Source organism: Capricornis sumatraensis, chromosome 7, assembly GCF_032405125.1.
Source record: "Capricornis sumatraensis isolate serow.1 chromosome 7, serow.2, whole genome shotgun sequence".
NCBI lineage: Eukaryota > Metazoa > Chordata > Mammalia > Artiodactyla > Bovidae > Capricornis > Capricornis sumatraensis.
Genome location: NC_091075.1, coordinates 42,047,444 through 42,062,520, shown reverse-complemented (window position 1 = coordinate 42,062,520; position 15,077 = coordinate 42,047,444).

The window sequence follows — 15,077 nt, the reverse complement described above, 5'->3', positions numbered from 1 at the left end:
AAATCCTAGTTTAACCACTTACCAACTCTTTGACCTTAGGTAGGTTATTTTATTTTCCTATATCTACTGCCTCAGAAGGGAAATGATACCTATGTCAGAGAGTAATTAGGTGGGGTTAAATAAGCACACATCTTTAAAATCTAGCACAGTGCATGTCACAGAATCAGAACCCAACAAATATCAGTTTCTGTCTGCAAAGCATGGTGGTTTGTGAAGGTTATATTCGGAAAGAAATATTTCCACATAAATCAAGATCAGGACATTGTTGATGACTGTATTTCCCACTGCTTGAGTTGAACTGGAAAGCAAGGAGATGAGTTTGGATCCAGTGTGTTGCTGCAGGCATCATGGTAGAGGGGAAAGAATAGTCCCTGGTTTGCTCCTACTTAACTGCCTGGCTTTGGGTAAATCACTTAACCCAACAATTAATTGCTTCTTCAAGTAGTCACAGCTAATGATCTTTCCTGCTTACCTCAAAGGGGTGTGTGAAGCAAACAGGTATGTGAAAACTTTTTATGTATTATTAAGTGCAGTCCAACCATGAAGACCACCTTTGTAGTCCCAGAAAAGGGAATGAATCCATTCCTTTGCATAAATGCATATACAGTTATTGATGGATGAGCCAGCTTCTGTGCTAAGAACTGGCAAATAAAACAGATTCATAGCATTATGGAGCTTAGAGTCATCTTTCTAAACTTTTTTGAGGCTGTCACATAGTAGATATTCGTTATTTTTTTCCAAATTGGATTGAATTAAAATATGTCTGATAAGGCTCTAAACTCTCCTAACTGGAATATCTGCCTTAGGCATTTTCTGAAACGATTTGTGGCTCATCGAGCATTTCAGGTACATTACATGTTCAGATGTGACTATTTATTAATGGGTTTTGGAGCCTAATGAAATCCATTTTTCTTCTTTTCCCATTATTTTATTTACTTTACATATCTCTGGGTTTGTTTGTATGCTTGCATAATCAATCCAACTCTCATTTTAATTTTAGTCTTTGGCTTATCTTTCTACCTATACATTTATTAAGCTGCTTTCTGGAAACATAGTTGTTCTTGTTTAGAAATAGGATTAAAATCAGAGAATACTAGTATAAGAGTTTTCTTACCAACTGTCCCCATTGGTTGAGCCACACAGTGTGTGGACTTAGAACCATTTAAGTTGATAGCTAGACCATCTAGTGACGCTAGTGGTAAAGAATCTGCCTGCCACTGCAGGAGTTGTAAGAGACGTGAATTCGATCCCTGGGTTGGGAAGATCCTCTGGAGAAGGGCATGGCAACCCACTCCAATATTTTTGCTGAGGGAATCCCATGGACAGAGGAGTCTGCTGGGCTATAGTTCATGGGCTCACAGAGTCAGATAGGACTGAGCATTTAAGTGCATACACACAGACCATCTAGTATCTCATTAGATAAGGAAATCCACAGATAAATTTATGTTACAAGGGAGCTAGTGTTATTATCATTAGTCTATAATAGCCATTTCGAAGAAATACTAGCAAGCAAGACTGATATAACTATCTTGTCCTTTGTCCTAGTAGCAGTGGCCTTTTAAGCCAGCAGGATGGCTCTGATTCTCAGCTGAAAGAGCTCTAAAGTAAGTATTTCAGAAAAAGTTAAAGAGTAGGGAAGGGCATGTTGTCACCTTAGCTTTGCTACCCCCCAAGCTGCATTATATGACCAGTTGATTGTGAAGGAAAAGCCACAAATGCCAACCTTCCTCTGCTGGTCTGAGAGCCAAGTCACTTAGGTCAATCGCAGAAGCGCTTGGATCACAGGCTTGGACTGACCAAGACTGAGGAGACCGTTTTGAGGGACAACTTTCCAGTTCTGCAGGAACTATAAAACTTGTCCACAGAAAGTCCCATGGAATTCTTTGGGGTTGGGGACAGGACAGATCGTCAGTGAAACTTGAAAGCATCAGGCTTGGGGAGCCCTTTCTGGGTTGCATTAGAGAAGCTGGACTCTTTTCCTACAATAGCCACAGCAGAAGCTGGGCAGTGCCTGCAGAGACTGATGGGTATGAAGCCCACCTCAGCTAAAACTCTGTTTTACCTAATATAAAAGCATTAACATGGGGACAGGTTTCCTTATAGCTAAAAGTAAAAATTTCATTTTTAAGTGACCACTAATCAGAGTTAGTACCACTGCTTTGGGGCTTCCCAGATGACACCAGTGGTGAGGAAACCACTTGCCAATGCAGGAGACATAAGAGACTAGGGTTCTGTCCCTGGGCTGGGAAGATCCCTTGGAGGAGGGCATGGCAACCTACTACAGTATTCTTGCCTGGACAACCCCATGGATAGAGGAGCCTGATGGACCATAGGTCACAAAGAGTTGGACACAACTGAAGCAACTTAGCATGCAGGCATGCACATATCACTGCTTTAGGGAAAAACAAATGAATAAAAAGGAAAAGATATCCTCAATAATCTGGAGGGTATAAGATAGGAAATACACTCAAGTCAGGACCTATTTTCATAACATCTGTGCAATAGATAGCAAAGAGGTCTTTACTGTTGCACAGAGAGACTTCTAGGTCCATAATGTGTAAAAAGTGTACCAGAACAACTTATGCCATATGTCAATCTGGCATGTTCATTTATTCATTCATTAAAAAAGTATTATTGCACACTAGGAACAATTTAGAATATATGCATGTGGGTTAGCATTGACTTTTTAAATAAAACTGATGGCAACAGTCACACACCTTTCAGTGGAAAGCCCTTTTGATTGAGAACATCTTCAGTCTCAGGTGCAAACACCATTGGCTACTATAAATTCTGACAAGATGGCTCCTTCTAAGTGGAAAGCTACTTTTTTTTTTTTTTTTCAAGTTTATCTACATTCTATAATGTTAAATGTTGACAATAAAGAAAAATGTTTATATTCCCAAAAAGATGTTATTTATAACTTTTCAACTTTGTAATACCAGTCAGATACAAATGTCTATTCATTCTAATTTTCCGTTGAATCCTAGCTGTGTGACACAGACTCTATTCAGGTTATGACTGTGTACTGAAACAATGATGGTCTATTGTAATTCTGATCTTTCCATTGTGTTGACTGTTGGAGTCCAGAGAGAATTCATCAGTAGCTTCTTTGTTTTTCCCTCATTTCTTTCCCAACACTTTTTCAGTTATCTGTTACTCACAAAGGAAAGTAGTTATTAAGAACACATTTATTTTGCTGGAAACTATATATGGGAATTTTAGAAAATTACAAACTGATGATTTACCAGTGTCCCACATTTAAGTAAAGTCACATGATGAGGTCTTTATTTCTATGGTTTTTCATCCAACCCCTCATGGTTTCTAAGATTTCTTGCTCACTTAAAACTGTTAAAAATATTGAAACAAAACAACAACAAAACTCTAGGCAATTTCATCAGTTCGGCAGATTTTGACTCCACAGTTTTCATATGATTATGCCACCAACTAACTAATTGTTTGTGGAAATTTTAATTTTTACAGTTCTAATTTGCCTCTTAATTCTGTCATAAACACTGAAAATATGCTGGTCCTCTGATATGGACACAAACTATAACAAGATAAAATTTTTCTATTTTGTCTTCTCTCACCTTTTAGACAGAGAAGGCAATGGCAGGCCATCCCAATACCCTTGCCTGGAAACTCCCATGGATGGAGGAGCCTGGTAGGCTGCAGTCTATGGGGTCCTGAAGAGTCGGACATGACTGAGCAACTTCACTTTCACTTTTCCTTTCATGCATTGGAGAAGGAAATGGCAACCCACTCCAGTGTTCTTGCCTGGAGAATCCCAGGGATGGGGGAGCCTGATGGGCTGCCATCTATGGGGTCACACAGAGTCGGACATGACTGAAGCAACTTAGCAGCAGCAGAAAGTTTGGTGACCTATCTTCTATCTATCTTGTCATCATTTTTTCCTCCTCAGGTCACAATCTCTGGTAGAAAAGAATGGAAGCAAGGGAAAAATTTAATAGGACACACCTGAGGTTTTTCCCTCCTTCCAGGACAGAGTTTTCCTGTCTTACGGCCAGAGATTTGGAGTAGATAGATTAAAACAAGGTGCACTTTCTGTGTGTATCCAGCTCCATTCCAGGTCATAATATTTAAGGAAGGGAGTTTGAGTGAATTTTCAGCCTGTCCTCTTCTCAGTGGGCAGATGTCTGTGAGCATTGCACTATTAGACACAGCCATAGTCGGTGAAACCCTTGGATGAAACCCTTGGATGTTCCAGACCACAATGTTTGAATGTCAAGTGATACTGCTGGGACTCCTATGGGGTTCTCTGCTGGGAACAAATCATGTGTTCCAGAGTCTGTCTGCTAAGTATAAGTCATATCTATAGTTATGTAAGCATAGAGTTTAGAAAATTATTTAAAGTGTTTGCATTTTTTAAATTTAAATTTATTTATTTTAATTGGTGGCTAATTACTTTACAATATTGTATTGGTTTTGCCATACATCAACATGAATCCGCCACGGGTGTACACGTGTTCTCAATCCTGAACCCCCCTCCCACCTCCTGCCCCATACCATCCTTCTGGGTCGTCCCAGTGCACCAGCCCCGAGCATCCTGTATCATTCATCGAACCTGGACTGGCGATTTGTTTCTTATATGATATTATACATGTTTCAATGCCATTCTCCCAAATCATTCCACCCTCTCCCTTTCCCACAGAGTCCAAAAGACTGTTCTATACATCTGTGTCTCTTTTGCTGTACTTTTCAGTTGACAGCCCTATTTATTTTCCATAGAGATAAATGTCCATGAAGAATTCTTCTTTTACTTGTATACTTTGATTTTCATTTCTTTTCTTTTCTTTCATTTTTTAAATAAATGTTTTCCATTGTGTATTCTGTGATTTTCTAAGCAAGCTCTCTCCTTTTTTTTTTTTGCTATATTCTTTATTTTACTTAACACATTCTTATCGATAGCTCTGTTTACCCTGAAATTCTCTATGTATAGAGTTCTTGAGTGTGACAACCTGGTATTTTAATATTTTGTCCATCCTTCCAACATTTTGGTGTAACAATAGTAATATTAATAAATTATTAAATATTTATAATCAATATAAATTATATTATTTATAATATAAATAAATTTATAATATAAACAAATACTTATGCACATTACTTATGCACATCTACTTATGCACATTACTGAGCTAAGCATAGCTCAGTGTATAAATAGAGGGCTTCCTTGGTGGCTCAGCTGTAAAGAATCTGCTTGCAATGTGGGAGACCTCGGTTTGATCCCAGATTGGGAAAATCCCCTGAAGAAGAAAAAGGTTACCCAGTCCAGAATTCTGACCTGGTTCACAATGAGTCAGACAGGACTGAGCGACTTTCACTTTCACATAGGGTATATGTGTGTGTACATATATACACTGGGATTAGTTTTGTTTTTCTTTTGTTTTTACAATGACTCTATAAATTCTGGATTATGCACATTTTCCATATAAGGAAAATGAATATCAGAGATGTTAAAGAAATTCTGACAGTCAAAAAAATGGGAAAAAAAATGTACTCTGGACTGGTTCCTTTTCCTCCTAAATCTTGAGGACTTTTGACAAAAGGATGCTCATGTTCTTTGGCCACAGCTGCTAGGCTGGGAGATTTTCTTGATGGAAATTTTACACTAGCAGGAGTTTTCTTCATAAGTCATGTTAATCCCTTTATTAAATATTCATCAGAAGATAGAGCTGTCTCCACAGAACACTCTTGAGTTCTGCGGAAGATAAGGCCTGTAGAGAAGCAAGGCACAGTCACCAGCTACACTGCAAGAAGGTCTCTCAGCTCTGAACGCACTTGCTATGATTCTGCTGGCAGCAAGACTCTTTGTAAAATGATGTGGAAAGGGATGACTTTCCAGACATTTCTGAAACCTGCTTAGAACAGTTAGTACAAATGCCCTGGGAAAGTTATGGTTTAATTTCCCATGTTGAAAAAAAAAAAAGGAATGAGAACATTCCTTTAGGAGGGTTACTCTGTAATTAGAGCCGGATGAGAATTTCATTCATGCATTGAATAAATATTTATTAAGTGTCTGCTCTATGCCAGACCCCTCTGTTGAAAAAAGAGGACACTCAAACCTGGTCCCTATTCTCTCATAGTTTAGGATCTAGAGGGAGAGACGGGCTGGAAACCATCATCATACCTGCAAGGTGAGAGAAAATGAGGTGAAGGGAAGGGAAGGAGGCTGTGGGAATAGGAGCCATGAGATAAGCCAGGAGACATCTACTCAGAATGAAGCCAATGGGCAAAGACTGCAAAGGGAAAAATATAAAGGGATCAAAAATTGTGGATATTGCTGAAATCTAGACTGCAAATAGCAGTGCAACTGTGCTTATGGCTTCTCTGTCTGATGTGGCCTGCGGGGAGAAGGAGCACTTTCTCATTTGTAAATGAGAATCATTTTCCAGATATTTCCTGTAATTATCCACCAGTTTTAGGACCTGATGTAGAGGATGATTCAAACAAGCTGCTTAAGCATTGGTGTTTTCAGCCCTCTTTCTCTGTCTCTCCCAACAGCCAGACAACTGCAGGGGAACACTTTGGGATGGAGAGCTTCGAAGCTGAGCCATTTTTGGTTATTTGATGCCAAGTAGGTTATGCATGACCTATGGCCATGGTAATGGGTATGGGCTTCCCTGGTGGCTCAGTGGTAAAGAATCTGCCTACAATGCTGGAGACACGTGCAGGAGACACAGGTTCAATCCCTGGGTTGGGACAATCCCCTGGAGAAGGACATGGTAATGCTCTGTAGTATTCTTGCCTGGAAAATCTCATAGACAGAGAAGCCTGGTGGGCTACAGTCCATGGGGTTGCAAAACAGCCAGACATGACAGCAACTCAACAACTAAAAGGTTATGCGTGGACCCTGGAGAAGTTACTCTTCTTTTCATGGACATCCAAGCAAAGCTCTTACTGCTCTTATTTCTCTGTTCATATTTCTTCTCTGGCAATGAAAAACCATTCAAACCCTTGCTTCATCTTGAGGATGGGGTTTCTCTTGGCTTTCTGAAGAAATGTTGCATCACTGCCAGGTCAGAATCCCATAGTAGCTATCAGTGAACGCTAGCCCTGGGGTAATGAGATATTTGACAATTTTCATTTTACTGCTTGTGAGTCAATCAAGGCCAGAAAAACACCCAATTCCTTGGCTAAATAGCTCATGCCTTTAACACCATTCATGCCTATCTCCAGGGTAGATCAGTGCAGCTGGGTTTCCTTTCTTTTTTTCCTTTTCTTAGGATTTCTCCATGATTTCTTAGGATGGAAATACTTTGAATAATAATAGATACTGAATGGGAATGTTTATCCTCTGACTTAAGATCAGTTTAGAAAAACAATCAGCCTAGCCCAAAACCATTTTTATTGCTAAAATGTTCATTTTGCAATCCTCAGAATCTTATAGTCTTGAATTCTAAGCCTGAATTGGAAATGTAGCAGGATTCTTTTTAAAATCCCAAGGCAAAGACAGAATGGGAAAGATCTGATTACAATCTCTATTCTCTCAAAGTATAAAGTGATTTATTTGGAAAGAAAGCAATAGTTGGGGTAATAAATATTTTTATTCATAGAGGTGTTACTTATACAGTTTCAACTTAGTTTTCAGTTGAACTTTGATGGGTGAGAGAAACTTTCAGACTTTAACCTAGTGTGAATTTGATGGAAAGGGTTTTCGGAGTTCTTATATTATTAATTTTTATTGGAGTACAGTTGCTTTACAATGTTGTGTTAGTTTCTGCTGTACAACAAAGTGAACCAGTTATGTGTATACATATATCCCCTCCTTTTTAAGTTTCATTCCCATTTAGATCACCACAGAGTACTGAATAGAGTTCCATGGTGCTATTCAACAGGTTCTCATTAGTTATCTATTTTATACATAGTAGTGTATATATGCAAGACTTTTGGCATATTTGAATTCAATAGTGTTCAAATAAACCACTTTCATCTATCTGTCAAAGTATCTATCAATCATTACTATCTGACTTTTAAACTTTTTAATATCGGTCCTGTTTGCCCCTGCAGACCTGTTCTCCAGTGCACCTGTGCTCTGGGAGCCTGGCCTGGCCAGACTGCAAGGCAGGATTCCCTTGACCTCTGGGTTTTAGTTGTTACTGTTCAATAGGAGAGACTGGAGCAGAAAAGAAGACAGGGGGAGAGGGAAGTCTGGGACTGTCCTGAGTATACCACACTCCAGGCCAGTTTTGCGTTTTTGAATTGGATTGAGACACAAATTCTATGTCCATACTTTTTCTATAGGATATTTTATTCCAAACTGCCTCTGATAGACTAAACTGAGAAAAAGAATGACTCATAACTTAAATCTTAAAAATGCTGAAACTGTCATTAAACCTCTCCTGATAACTCTCCCATGTGCCACATAGTAAAGAAAGTCTATAATCAGACTCTCTTGTGTTACCTGTGTAGAAGCCTGGATTAGAGCTAACATCTGGGAGATGGTGAGGGACAGGGAGGCCTGGTGTGCTGCAGTCCATGGCGTCGCAAAGAGTCGGACACGACTTAGCAATTGAACAACAACAACAAAGTTGCAGAACGTTCTTGAGAGTGAAAGGGACAAAGAAAAGCCTGAGACCACACTGGGAGAGAAAGGGTCAGAATGGGAGGAGACAGAGAGGTGGAGGAAGGAGCTTCAAACCTTGGATTCCTTAGAGGTAAAATTGCCTAGCCTCCTTTCTCAGGCACAGGCTGAATTAGAATAAGGTGGCTTTTACACTGAGGCCCCAAGATACAGGATGGAAGACAGAAGAGAGAGGTGAAATGATACGCAGTCTGCTTAGGAAACCCCTGTAGTTTGGCATCATCTCGAATTATCCCCCCTGTGGTTTTAATCTTTCTGAAATGGAGCAATGTTAATGCAGTCATTCTTGGATTTTGAGAAAACAAACCTAGCTGAAATATATATTATATATAGGATGTGGAATGTTTGAGAGTCCAATGGAGGTGGTTTCAAGTAACCACTAAATTGTATGAAAAGTTGCTTCCTCCACCCCAAAGAAAACAAAGTCATCCCAAACACTAACATTAAAGAAATCCAAACAACAAAAACAACTTTCACAGTAGCCAAGTTAAATTCACTCTTCACAAATATTCCCACAGAGTAAACATAACATTTTCTTAAGCCCTGGCCAGTTAAACAAATCCAACTTTAAAGAAAGAGGGTGTTAAATGTTTTTCCTCTGACATTGTTGTCTAAAACTGTAGTGTGGGTAGAATATTTTTGGAAAGCTTTTGGGATTTTTTCATTTCATCCTATCCCCCCCACCCCCGCTTTTGTCTCCTTGGGTATTTTAAAACCAAATCTAAGTCATCTTTCACATCATGAAGGATGATAGGGTCCCAGATAATCCTGGGATCATACATTTGGGGCTTAAGTACTTTAATCAAATAAAGATGTTGAAACAAAACATTTCATTCTTTATCATTTTTATTGGTATGGAAGCTTTGTTCCCATGAAGACAGATATCTTCCCTGTTCATAGTCCAAATCTTTTTACTTATTCTCAGAAGAGATAATGAGGCCAAATTAGTAAAAAACTTAGCCTAAACTGCTCTGCTTTAGGCTTGGATATAAAAAGGAAAGTGATCCTTGTGATTTTTGGCCTCATAATTGCTAGGACACCACAAGAAGCTATTTTGAAAACCACTTGTATTTATAAAATATTAGATGGCAATAGTTTCACTGCTAATAACCATAATACAAATGCAAATGAAAAGCTGGAGAGCCTGTTCTCTAAGTGTTAGGCCATGGCGTCAGCCTGCTTGTGTTAAAAATCTGAATTCCGACACTCACTAGCTCCGTACCTTTGGTGGATAAGCTACATAACCTCCCTGTGCTTAAGTTTCTTTCATCCATAAAATAAAAGAATAAAGACAGTATCTGTGTCATCAGGCTGTGAAGACAATTATGTGAGTTAATATTTCCACATACTTATTGCTTACATGTAATAAATGTTATAAAATGATGACTCTTATTTTTAACAGATCAGAAAGACAGGCTCTTTTTTCCCGTTATAGATTTATTCATTTTCCTTTTTCTTTTAACTATCACATCTATGAGTACAAGGACTTTTCACAGTTTATATTTACTGAGGACCAAGCACTGTGTGGACCACTCTTCCTTCGTCAGTTCATTTAATCCTGATAGTGAATTTAGGCGGCAGATGGGAAATGGAAACTGGGTCTTAGCTGCGGCAGTTTGGTGACTCCACTGGAATATTCCATGTAGCTTCACTGAGTGTATTTTCATAAAAAATGTAGCAATCAAATAGACTGGTTAAAACTATTTTGTGATTCAACTGGTAAAAAATCTGCCTGCAATGCGGGAGACCTGGGTTCGATCCCAAGGTTGGGAAGATCCCCTGGAGGAGGGCATGCCAACCCACACCAGTATTCTGGCCTGGAGATTTCCAGGAACTATATAGTCCATGGGGTCACAAAGAGTCAAACACGACTGAGCAGCTTTCACTTTCTGGATTATCTGGTTTGTAATATTAAATTCAAACACTATAGGAATTTGTTATTACTTAATAACCATCCTCCTCACTTTTACCTTGAAAGACCCGGCAAACTTTGAAGTCTGGAATAAGAACTCAGGAGTCTCATTAAGGTTTAGCATTTTCAGCTCACCACTGTAATGTTACCAGTCTCTTCTTTTGCAAAATGGTAACTAGAAATTTTCATTCAATTAAAGAATTGAGTTCAATTCAGCTATTGTCATAACCCTATCATTTGAAACCTAATTTCTCCCAACTCTTCTTTCTGCTGGTTACAATATAGCCTCATTACAACTTGGACTGCTACACGACACACTCTAAGGACTGGAGAATGTTCAGGGGAAATCTGAATTTTTAAAAAGTAAGATTATTATCTAGCAGTATTCATTGAGAACCCACAAATTGTGAGGAACTCCAGGAGGTACGCAAAGCTAAAGAATGATCAAATATTAAATTTTGCCATTTTTACTCTCCCTCTCCACTCCCCCACCAAGTACATTCATTAAATTTTAGCAATCATGAATTTAATGACTATTTCTTATACATTCAAGGCATTTTGAAAACTTGGTAGCTTATAAATAATTAACAAAAAATGAAAAACATAAAAAATAAATCTTTATATAGACTACTGATTCAAAATGTTTTAATATGCACTAATCATCTCTTCAAGCTGCCATTTCCTTATTCTTCCTCTCCCCACCTTTTTTTTTTTTAGTTTACACAGTGATTTACTAGAAATGAAAACATCTATATTAGTATGATTCTACGTTTGCACATCTGGCATATTCCAATCTGATGAAAATAAATATGTAAATATATCATGCTTAACTGTAGCATCTTAACATTCTTTCATACGGAAATCGAATTCAAATATACTGGAAAAAATTCTCATTTTGATTAATTTGTGGTAATATCAACCTCCAAATAAACACTGTGTGCTCTATCCTAGCAATTTTTTTTAAGCCTTCAGAATTTGCTTTTATGGTACCTATTATTTCCAGATGACAGGACATGGTGCTGAAAAGTATGGGAAAATATGGTTAGACTAATGGGTTTCCTGCTGACTAAATCATTCTGAATCATTTAATGCGGCTTCTATATTATCTCACTGTTGATTAAAGCAGAGGCAAATTACAGTACTGGAATCTCTTTAAGAGAAATTATCTGATGAACTGGTTCTCAAAGAGGTGGAGAAATGTGATACGACTGTGTGCTTGAGGTACATCATTTTCAAGCAATATCTTTCTGCAATCGTCAGGAGCAGTGGATTTGTATTCCCAATGGAGATGTCATTCTGCTTATGGCACATGTATGTCAAGATGCTATCTAAACTGAAAACTGTTTTTCAACTTTCTTAATTTATAAACCTCCAAAGCCCCTTCATTGATGAAACCTAGAAACCTGCCTGTCTTGGCTGGTTTTCTACATACAGGAAATTAAAAATGGCTTCTTTTAGAAGAAGGATGTCAGAAGAGGACAGGAATAAAAAGAAAGGAAATGTGTCAGAGTTGATTAATTATTGGAGTTAAAAATATACCCATTATAAACGGTAGTGGAGCAGTGATTTTAAAATGCATTTTAAATGACAATGGCTTTATGATTTGGATGTCATTTGCTCAACACAGAGATCCTAATGTTGATTGATGGGCTTATAGATGTCTTCCTTGGGATTTGGCAGACAAAACTGATATCTATGCATTAAATCAAATGCTTCCACATTTTTTAGTTCTATTATAGCACACAAAACATCATTCACAATGATCTGAAAGACTCATATCCCAGGATTGTGACAAATGAAGACCACTTATCTCATCCAGATTACATGACTATGTTCCAAACCCTTTCTTAATATCTTGTCTTTCGAAGCTATGCCATGATAATTTCAGACATTTCTTTGTCTGTTTTTATGTATTGATATTTCCCCCCAGATATTTTGGCACTTGATTCATCTTCCTCAAATTGTCATCAGCTTAATACTGGCAGTTTTCATGAAGCCTCATACATTTAACAATAAAGATAAAACCTAAATTTATGCTCTAATCTGTATTGTGGTTGTATGGTTGACGTTAAAGAAAAATTCAGAAAAGGCATTTGGAGAAAACCAGTTAAGCATACAAATAAGGAATAAAGAATATAGGCTATAAAGGCAGGAATGTATATGATTTCCAAAATAATATTTGGTCAAAGAATCAATATGAAGCTTGAGAGGACTGTTTCTTTTAAAGATAAAACAAGGAGATGACAAGAAAAAAAAATCCAATAAGAAACACTATTTCTAGTTTTCAATCCTCCTCAAATCAGTTCAGTTCAGGCTAAGTATAGACATAATTTGATTTTTTGGTGTGAAAGGTAGATTCTTGCACTTCTTGAACAGTAGTACAATATCGATTGGCATTGTAAGAAATTGAATTTGAGGATTAGCCCTGTAATAATCTACATCTGAGTATCCTGAGTCAACACAATTTTCACAAATGCAATATTTATATGCTGATTTACTTTTATTTGCCTCATAAACTTGAGATCCTTGAAAAGGAAAAATAATGTCTTATTCTTCTGTACAACTCAATTCACAGTGGAGCACTTGGCATATAGGAAGCATCTAATAAATATCTGACAAATTTATCTGGATGAGAGGCAGATTATGATAAGATGTTCTTCTTCAATATCAACCAAGAGGCTCTTTATTTGGTTATTCATTTATTTGTTCATTGAATATATATTAAGTGACTACTATGACAATCTATCTAAAATATATTTGAGTGACTAAATATGTATCTTAGCTTAATAATGTAGAATGAGGCACAGTTTTTAATGATTAATGGGACAGAACTTTTCCTATGACTTAGGCCATTAGGATTTAGGGAGACACAAAAAGGATGTGATTTTCTTAAATGGTTATGTGTCCCTGTTAAAATTAAACTATAATTATTAACCAGAAGAGGTGTCAACAATCTACAACCTGTGAATGAAACCTGACCTACTGTTTGTTCATGTTTATAAATAAAGTTTTATTGGAACACAGTAATGTTCACTATTTTACCTTTCATCAGTAGCTGTTTCTATGGGGCAGAGGTATATCCTTGAGGCAGAGACCTATTGACTTGCAAAGCCTAAGATATCTGGTTCTTTCTAAAAAGTTTGCCAACACCTAACAGAATATGGGCTTTCCAGGTAGTGCAGTGGTAAAGAATCTGCCTGCCAAAGCAGGAGACATAGGAGGTGAGGGTTTGATCCCTTGGGCGGGAATATCCTCTGGAAGGAAATGGCAACCTACTCCAGTATTGTTGCCTGGAAAATTCCATAGACAGAGGAGCCTGGGCAGGGGAGTGGGGGTGGGGTGGGAGGGATGGAGCATGGCTACAGTCCATGGGATTGCAAAAAGTTGGACACAACTGAGCATGCATGCAAGCAAGAATATACTTATTAGTGATCTTTGTCAATGTGTCATCTAAAGTTTAGCATATATACTTAGGATCTGGGATAATTTGAACAATTCACTTAACCTCTCTGAGCTTCTGTGCCCTCTGTGCCATCTGGGAAGTGAGAATTGTTGTGAGAACTTGCTTCTTTATTGCAAGCAAAATGCTGGGAAAATTGTAGTCTTCTGATATCGTTCTCATTCTAATGGCTGAGTGGAGTTAGACCTCTAATGAATAACCTTGAATAATACAGCTTAATAGAATTAGTACATCTGACCAAATGGCAAGTGACATTTTAGGTTAAGCAGAAACTTGTCTAAAGATCTTTATTGTCTTGTCCTTGAATTTGAACATTAATTTACAACTATTCTATAACATCAAACTTTTCATAATGAGAATTCTCCCGTTTGTCCGCATCATGGCTAGTGGCATTAATACTAAAATAATTTCTACCATTTGGAGCTGTGGGACACACAAGCCATGGTGCTGTGTACTTCACAAATATTATGGCATTTAATCTCGAGGATGACCCTATGAGGCGGGTAGGTGTTTTTATTTGATTTCAGATAAGGAACTTTGGGCTCTCAGAAAAAATGAATGCCAGAAAAAAATGAATGTTCAAAATAATGACTCAACAAGGAACCGGGAAAAAAGGAATTTGAAAGCAGATGTAGCCTGAGTGATGAGCTTTAAGCCAACATCCTCTCATGCCTCCTGGTGTTACCCTGAAACCAACTCTTTCTTGGCTCTCCTTTATTGGCATCTCCACTCTTGTCACTGCATTCTACCTTTAGACTTCAGGACAAGGTCAGGGCACAGTCTGAAAGATATATGATCTTAAAAGTTTCACCAGAAAGAAAAGTGAATTCTATATTTCTATGGAATTCATGCTAAACAAAGATTAATTTCAAAGCATACTTTATGAACCCTTTATCATTTAATTGATAACTAAAAAGAAATACAGTAAAATGTGGTGATAATGCACCTACCAATATTCAAAATTCAGAAATTAAACGACTGAGTATTGACTCTTAGCACCCTAAACTTCCAGTCAGGAAGCTGCAAAGATTTATCAGATTAACCTTGCTGTAACATGACTCTGCATTTTATCTGCTTAAATTTCCATCCCTATTTATTGAGTT